Source organism: Mus musculus, chromosome 18 (assembly GCF_000001635.26).
Source record: "Mus musculus strain C57BL/6J chromosome 18, GRCm38.p6 C57BL/6J".
NCBI classification, from domain to species: Eukaryota; Metazoa; Chordata; class Mammalia; order Rodentia; family Muridae; genus Mus; species Mus musculus.
This window is the reverse complement of record NC_000084.6, coordinates 85,715,494-85,724,747: the sequence shown is the minus strand read 5'-3', so window position 1 is coordinate 85,724,747 and position 9,254 is coordinate 85,715,494. Positions and strand designations below refer to the sequence as shown.

Genomic DNA, 9,254 nt, shown 5'->3' with positions numbered 1-9,254 from the left:
TGCTGGACCATATGTGTTACAAGGCAGTGCTTGCCCTTGGGATATCCTTCCATGAGTATTTGCTTTATCAATTGGAAAATTAGATGGTTTTTCATTCACATTTATCCAAGTGGGTACAGAGAGAAGTGTGCTCCAAAAATCCACACATTCTGGAGCTGCCAGGTCCTGTGGCTCAATCCATCAGCTGCTTATTCTCCTGCTGTTCACTGCACCCCCTGATAGCATAGAAGTCACTTGGCTACCCGGCATGGTAAAAGCATGATCAATGTGCTGTCCCTCTCAACTTGAAGGGTGATGTTTTACATCTATAATACCAGGTGGGCGTCAGTTTAATTTGCGAATAAATACAGTCCAAAAGTGAGAATTTGGAAGCATGTGTTTGTTCTTTGAGCATTTAAGAGATGGAGAGGTGTTAAGTTGAATTTCTAAGTTGATGCTATTTCTTCTAATGAAAGGTTTTTCTGATTTGGATGCTTTCTTTATGAAACAGAACTGATTTAAGTTGAAAAGAGACACTAACATACAACATGCAGGGATTTGAAATTCTCAAGAACACTGCAGTTTCCAGCTGTTATCACCCATCTATGAAAAGAATGCACTTGTCACTCTAGGGATTTATACATGGATGAGTGATCCAACATAGCAGCCCTGAGCTGTGGTCTTTGATTTACCTCTTCAAAGCAGGTGTTAATGTGTTTAGTTTGTTTTAGGTTTTAAGGGTTTTTTTTTTTTTACTATTTTCTGAAACTGTAAATAATAAAGACTCACCATGAGTAGGTAAACTGATACATAAGTATCAATGTTACAAATTAATTAATGAGCACAAGAGAAAGCTCTTAAGTTAGAGATGCCAAAGAAATGGAGCTGTCACTCCCATTCCCTGGATTTGACTACTTTTCCACAAATGGCTCATGTGACTGGGGTCCCTAGCCACTTGAGCTTAAAGTTTATCTAGAATAGCTAAGTATTGCAAGAGATCTTATATACAGTAGAGGAAGTCTATGAAGTTGAAAGGGCCACTGAAGAAGGGGATTGAATACTCAGTGGGGGTACAATCTGAAGAGGGTACTAATGGACAGCTGGCCAGAGAACAGGAATCTAGTAAACTATACAGTCAAGGAGTCAGATCTATCTGCAGCCAATGATAGAGAAACATTCATCTCTGGAGCCTCTGGCCAGGAGCTCAGTCCCATTGGCTCCTCTCTTTTTCCTCATGTCAAATGGCACAGCACGCTGAGCACATGCAACTTCAGGGATTCGGTATTTTTTTTTTTTTTCCGTACAGGTTTCTTTGTCTACTCAGGGTCTTTCATGGTTCCATGTGAATTTTGTTTTGTTTTGTTTTGTTTTGTTTTGTTTTGTTTTCCTATATATGTGAACAATTCTGTGGTTATTTGGGGGAGGGATTGCAATAAACCTGTAGATTCCTTTTGGTAAGATGATGATATTCACCATATTCATGTGACAGATCCATGAACCTGGGAGGAGGGACAAATAACAGCAAAGTTATATAATAAATTCTCAAATAGCATTACTATTTTATACTTCTCTGAAATTATACACAATCCATATAGCTGCACATTGTATATGCACACATATGTCTGAAAGGAAATTGTGCCATGTGAGCTGACAATATGCTCACCTGAACCATAGACTGAACACCTAACAAGCCCATAGTACTAGGCATACTGAATCTTCTCTGAAATGGTCAAAGTAGTCCACATGACGCCTATAATACAGACGATTGCTTTTGCCCTTAGGTGCCTCTCAGGGGATGAAGGAAAGTATCCACTGCTGAAAACACTGTATACTTAGCACATGTGACTTAAGACATTTCCAGTTGGATCTAGTCTGACACCCTCCTTTGTGTGGTCTAGCTCCCAAGATACTAGAAAAGACTACATAAGTTGCCAGGGAAGGCAACCAATTAAGAGTCTTATTTAGTAATAACATCTACAAAGCACAACAATGGCCAGTGTGACAAGATAGACATAAAGGAGCAGTAAGTGTCACTCACAAGGGGGTGGTACCCACCTGCTGTTAATGGAATTTAAGGCCCACTCAATAGGAGGGCAATCATACCTGCTCCCAAAAGCTAGTCAACTTCTAGTGATGTCATGAAATGGAAGAAGAAAATGTACTACTACCACTTTCCTTGGTCAGCATAATTCCAGTTCCATTCTAAATCTTATCCCACTGATAATATTTGGCTAGCTAACACCCCTAATCAATGAAGCTCCTCTTTGCCACACAATAAATAAAAATTATAATTATTATTATATATTTAATACTTTACATTATATATTATATTATGTATACTATATTTTATATAATATAAAATATTATTAAAACAATAATAAAGAAACATATATATCTTTATATAGAGAATAAAATTATTAAGAAATAATATAGCAACAAATATAACAGTAAATAATAACAATAACTATTATTATTAAAAAATAAAATACCAAGAACAAAATAAATAAAAAGCTATCAACAAAATAAGACAAACTATGTCTTAATCTCCTTTTTCTGAAATACTATGCTAGTTGAAGAATTTCTTGCTGTTGTTTCCAAGGAAAATTGTAGCAATATAGTTAGCGACTGATATTTGTATCTCTGAATTATGTAGAACTAAATTCAGGTATTTTAGTGCCATATAAAACTAGGGGTAATGGCTGATTCTGGTTTTTGTAAGCTGCCTAGTGAGATTTACTGTTAGTTTTATATGATGCAGTCAGATTTTGAAGGTATTATCACTTTCATAACATTGTGTCTTCTTGCTGATAAGGGGGAAGTGCTGATTTCCACACACATCCATATACATTTTGTTTTATTTATTTTTTTCCACACTGAAACACGTGAATGACAATGTTTTTTGTAAGCATTAGCATCTTCTTCATCTTCCAAAGAAAGTATGGGAAAGGAAATATTTAACAGGTCTGTATAAATGAATGGTGTAAAGCCGTGCACATTAGAGATCTTATTTTACCGTAATTACATTTCTACATAACCTTTTAGAAATGATGCTCATAAAGAAGATTTAGCACACACTGCTATAAATCTGTGTTCAGGTAACTTTTTACTTTATGCTACTGGGTTCCCTGACACTCATGTCCCTTCTTGTGACCGTTCAGCACAGATACCTACCCATAGTTTAAAGTATCAATCTGTAGCTTATTGATATACCTTTCACACGTGACTTTAAAAAAAAAATCCCCAAGAGATCGATTATTTACTATCTCTGTGATGACGTAATGAGTGTGAATCTGTCTAGAACAAGGCTGAGTGCCTGTCCCTTTGAATATAAGGAGTGAGACTTCATTCTAGATTACCCTGAATATGCATATTCCACATTTATTATACTAGAGGTCAGACATTTTTGCACTTACAATTTTTGATTCTAAAACTAAGTCTGCTTTACAAAGCCAACAAGACATCAGCTAAAGAAAACAGAAAATTTCAGTGTGATTGCACTATACAGTTAATCCACTCCACAGGTCTTTGGGATGGATGATCTGGCTTTCTTGTAGTGTGGGCTAGGGACGTAAAGATGCACAGGAGTCCTTTTTCAGTTTTCAATGTACATATCAAGAACTTCAGGATGGAAAATGGCTACTAAATTTTTTAAGTGTGCTGAATACACTGCCAATGTTATTTTTAAGACACATGCAGATTTTTATCATTTTATTTTGTATAAACTTGAAACGCCCTTTTAGTTATTACTATTTGAAGAAAATGTTCCTTCTTTAAATCCTAAAAAAAAAAGTTATTTAAAGCCACACCCATTCTTTAGATGAATTTCTAGCTTTTGTTTTGTAGAATAAATTAAATATTCACACAAAACTAGTTGTGATAATACATATCAATAATCCTATTCCCTCAGATTCAAGCCAGAAAAGTTACAAGGTGAAGGAAATCCTGAGTTGTGGAATGAAGCCCTGTATTTTAAATATCAAAAAGATGGGAAGTTAGTATCTATATGTAAGTTTTAAGCTTATTATACCTTTACCAGTGCTAAAAATATCACTTTGTCCAGGCCATGAGAAGCTTAAAGACCACAAAGAATTCATCTGAAAAATTTCACAAGCACAGCACAAGAATAAACCACATTAGCCTTTGAATCAAGTAGTCTAACTCTTAATTCTGGATACCTCAAAGATCTGTGAAAATGGATTTAAAAAATCCAATTTTCTAAGCCTTGAGGTTGTTCTTAATATTAAAAATCAGAATTAAAAATTCATAGAATTTTGATAAATTTATATAAGATCATAACAGCACTTAGGGCTACATAGGACTTCAGAATTCTTTCCTCATCTTCCAAAATGTTTACACTCATTAAATCTTCCAGTACTTTTTTTAGGTAGATATCTTGTTTTTTTACTATTTACAAGTTAAAAATTAAAATACAGAAAAGATAAATTAGTAACAGACGTGCCTATTTTGATTCTAACTTCAGAGGCAGTGACCTTGAACACCATAGTATATTGTTTGGTAAGGACCAGCAGTCTCAATTAATCCAGACCCCTGAGATCTCTCAAACACTGGACCACCAAACAGACAGCATACACCAGCTGATAGGAGGCCCCCAACACACATACAGTAGAGGACTTCTGGATCTGTGTTCATTCCGAGATGATGTACCTCACCCTCAAGAGACTGAAGGCCCTAGGGAGTTTAGAGGTCAGGTGGAGTAGGGGGTGGGGGCATCTACATGGAGATGGGGTGGAGTAGGGAGGAGAGATGGGATGTGGAGCAGTCAGAGGGCAGATGGGGAGCAGGGAATGAAATATGGAATGTAAAAGAAAATTAAAAATAAAATTTAAAAAAAAAGAAAAAAATAATTGATCACTGATATTGAAGATAGAGACAAGTCTGTTAGAGACCTTGAAGTGGTATTGAGATTTTTTTTTAAAAAGAATTATATTAGAGAATCCAGAAAGTGATGATTTGAAATATTTATTTGCACACTTAGTGGGTGAATTCTGATGTTCATCTTAGAGACATATAATTATAACCCTAGCTTAAAATAACCATTTTTTAAAAAGTTAGTCATTTTCTTTACCAATTTCTTTCTTCATTAAGTGACATGTCTGGGCAGTTAAGTTATAAATAAAACCTATCATAAATTGTTCAATTACAAGGAAATAAATCTAGTTATCAATACATTACAAACTGTAAGGAATATACTTGCTTTCCTTCTCCAATCTGAGTTCATAAGTATAGAGCAGGTATTTTATACAAGAAAATTATCAATGAAACTTAAGGTTTAGCATTTCTTACTATTAAGACAAGCATTTTTATTGAATTTGATACTATAAACCTAATGGCACTCTCAAGACTATAAACTATGCCTGAGTATGATTTGACTTTTCTCTCTCAGAATATAGTAACTTTTGATATTTTACTTTTTAAATATATTATGTTCATATGTGTATTTCATATTCATGTAGATATATTTGGGTCCACACATGTGTGTGTAAGAGCACTCAGAGGCTAGAAGAGGCCCTCAGGTCCTCTAGAACTGGAGGTAAATGTGGTTGTGAGCCACCTGATTCCGAAGATGGGCCCTGAACTTCAGTAATCTGAAAGGGCTCAGAGTGATTTAAACTGTTGGACCGTCTCTTCAACCTAGGGATTTTCTTTCTACAAAAATATAAGAAAGGTTTTTAGTATTCTCCACATTTGATAATCATATTATCCTAGACAAATCACTCAATCATAAGGCACAGATGGAATATTGTATTCTACTGACTAGGGACTCTCAGTGATTTATTGTCTGGCAAGTTTTATTTTGTTTTAATTTAAAGAAAGAAAGATGATTGTGCCAATCATAGAAATGTATTTACTTACAAGAGACATAAAGTTGCCTTGTTTTTCTCATTTACCCTGGGGACAGACACAGAATATATTTAATTAAGAAGTTGCGTGCTGGTTTTTTAGTTTTCTGCATGAGAGGTAATTTACAGATAAGCTCACTGCTGAGGCAGGACCAACATCTCTAACATAAAATGAGTCTTAGAACCCAAACTGCTCGTAATTGCACCTGCTACACTAAATAAGCCACATTGCAGTCACAAAAAAAGTAAACTGCAGCAACAAAAACTTGGGATATAGAGGCAGAAATAATATGAGTTCAAAGAAAAGCCAGCAATCAAGTAGAAGCCCTGTCTCAAACAATCAAGCAGCGTTTCTAAATATAGAATTTTTGTGATACTAATCGAAAGAAGATCCCTGAATTCTGGAAACTTCATCTTAATAGAGTTATTATCTCAAGAACTCAAGAAGTTACATATTACCAGCAAATAATATAACCTTAACATACAATACTGAGTGTGAAGATTTCTTTCAGTTCCTGATACATCATGGGGGGAACACGAAGGCTAATGGCTGTAGTAACATATAGTGCTGATTTGTGTGACAGATGGATATTTACATACTAGCCATCCTAATGTCGCAAGGTCCAGAGTCTTATCCCAAAGTTGAGCTGACTGTTCTCCACTGGACAGCCGATAAAGAGGCTCATCTTCCTCTCCAGAGTCATTAGATTCCAGTTGTTCTATCACATAGGGTGGGGCCTCCAGGGAAATTTACCCTTTGACTTTAACATACCCATTGATACGGACATATTTTCAGTCTTGGGTTTGCAGCCATTTGTAAAAACTACTCTATTATACAAGACCCATGGTATTTTGGACTCTTGAAATCTTTTTGCCCTCTTTTCTGTGATGTTCCTTGAGCCACAGATTCTGGTGTACCCTGTTCACTTTTATATCTGAGATGAATTCTTACAGAATGAAATGAGCCGCTCTAATTAATGTCACTGCGAATAAGACCTTGTCACAGTTATCTACTGGCAAAACACCATGTGACAGACACATTCAGGACAGGCCATGGGTCTCAGAAAAAAATGCGACTGCAAATTGGATCTTCTTCCTGGAATGTTCGTCAAAATCCTTCCCTCTATCCATCTCTTTCTTGGACTGTTTTCATATCAAATCTAAATGAAAGTGGTGCTCAGAGTTTATAGAGTAAAATTCTAAGCAGGAACTCAGTCACTGCCTCTAAAATGATCCTACAGAACAAGGTAAAACATCAGTTTCGAACAATTGATTTTGATTTTGAGTAGCATTCGTGAAGATGCAAGAAACATCAAGATAAAATTAGTATTGAATGTGACTAAGAAAAGGTTTTATTTCCAAATGCTCATTTAAATACAAATGAAAATAGTTTCTTAAAGGTTTCCATCTCTAAAACTTTGGCAATAGATATATCCAACTGATGACAAATTGTGCAGTTTCAGCTATTAGGATTACCTATTTACATTTAGCAACAAGCAATAACTATACTTTTCTATACCGTTGTATGATACTGTTTGATAATGAAACATAGAATAATATTAATAATAATAATAATAATTTTAATAATGCATTCTTCCTCCTGGCCTTTTTTTCCCATCAATAATCACTCTGAGACCAATTAGTTATTAAATGCCTCAGCCATAAGCATTGACCCATTCCCTAACTAGCTCTTAACTTATTTAACCCATTTAAACTATTCTGTCTACCATATAGTCAGCTACCTTTCCTTCAGTCCTGGCCTGCTTCTTTGTCTCTTGTAGCTCTCCCTATATCTCTCTTTTATTGCTCACTATTACCCAGAATCCTCTCACTTCCTGCCGGTGAACCACCTCCTGGTTCCTGCCTCAGCTCATTTGCTGTCGGCTTTGTTATTAACAGGTGATGTTTATAAGAGGTTTTCTCTACAAAATACTAAAGCTTGTCATAGGGAAGGACTTTTAGGGTGTGACTAAGATATAGTGTGGCCATAAGGTGACAACGTTGTGGTGCTAGGTGGTCTTAAAGGAAGATGAGAGGGTTCATTTTCTCTTCACTCGCAGGTAGAAAGGAAGTTCATGGGGACACATCTTGAGAAGGCAGACCTCTACAAGCCAGAAGCCATCCTAAGAAACTCAATACATTTTCTTTGGACAAGATCTTCAAACCCAGGCAATGGGCAAGTATGAAGCCTGAACACAGAATGATAGCCACAGGACAGTGGACCAGGGTTGCTGTGGCTTACCACACCAGGTCTACAGCCATGTAGAAGACAATGCCTCTGAAGAGGCTGAGCATGACATCCCTCAAGAAGAAGAGGAGGAGGAAGCCTTCTTCCCAGGCCCTGAGGAATATTGTCGACTGCAGAATTTCTCACGGTTGAAAGGAAGGTAATGAGCCTGTCACCCAATGGAAGGCCATCGTTCTAGGTCAACTGCCAACAAACCCTTCTCTTTATTTGGTGAAGTATGACAGAATTGACAGTGTCTACGGACAGGAGCTTCACAGCGATGAGAGGATTATAAATCTTAAGGTCTTGCCTCACAAAGTAGTGTTTTCTCAGGTGAGGGATGCCCACCTCGCCAGCGCCCTGGTTGGCAGAGCGGTAGAACATAAATTTGAGGGCAAACATGGCTCCAAGGAAAACTGGAAGGGGGTGGTGCTAGCCCAGGTGCCAATCATGAAGGAATGGTTTTACATTACCTACAAGAAGGATCCGGTCCTCTACGTCTATCAGCTCCTGGATGACTACAAGGAAGGTAACCTCCACATCATTCCAGAGACTCCTCCGGCTGAGGTGAGATCAGATGATGACAGTGACGTCTTAATAGGTAAATGGGTGCACTACACCAGAGACGATGGTTCCAAAAAGATCAGCAAGGTTGTTTACCAAGTTCTAGCCAAGCCTTCTGTGTACTTTATCAAGTTTGATGGTGACCTCCATATCTATGTCTTTAATCTGGTGCAAAAGATTCCTTAAATCACAAAGTGTAGGGATATAAACTTATAGGATTGGGGGAAAAAAATGTTTGTTTTCCAGTGTGTTGGCTACCCAAGGTTCTTTGACAACCTCAGTATCTTTGCCAATAAAATTAGTTTTGCTCAAAAATAAAAAAAAGAAACTCAATAAAGAAAACAAATTCCTGTCCCCTTGCTCAGTCTTTGGCAACCAGTCTCAGCATCCTTAGCTATGGAACACCATCAGCAGGCACTACAGTGACCATGCCCCCCATGGCATAAACTATTCAACATTCTTATTGGTTTCATTCTAAGGTGGGCTACACTGAGTATTTAAAATACATTTTACACAATTGTGATTCCACTTGGATGCAGTGGGAAAAATTTCTAATGACATTTGTTCCTAAAATGTGCAAAATAACATTGGAATCATCTGCAGTTTTATATACCCTTATCATT

The 9,254-nt window shown here is 36.7% G+C and overlaps 1 pseudogene; it reads left to right on the top strand.

Moving 5' to 3' along the window:
• Positions 1 to 7,679: 7,679 nt before the first annotated feature.
• Positions 7,680 to 8,817, top strand: Gm7612 (annotated as a pseudogene).
• The last annotated feature ends 437 nt before the right edge of the window (positions 8,818 to 9,254 follow it).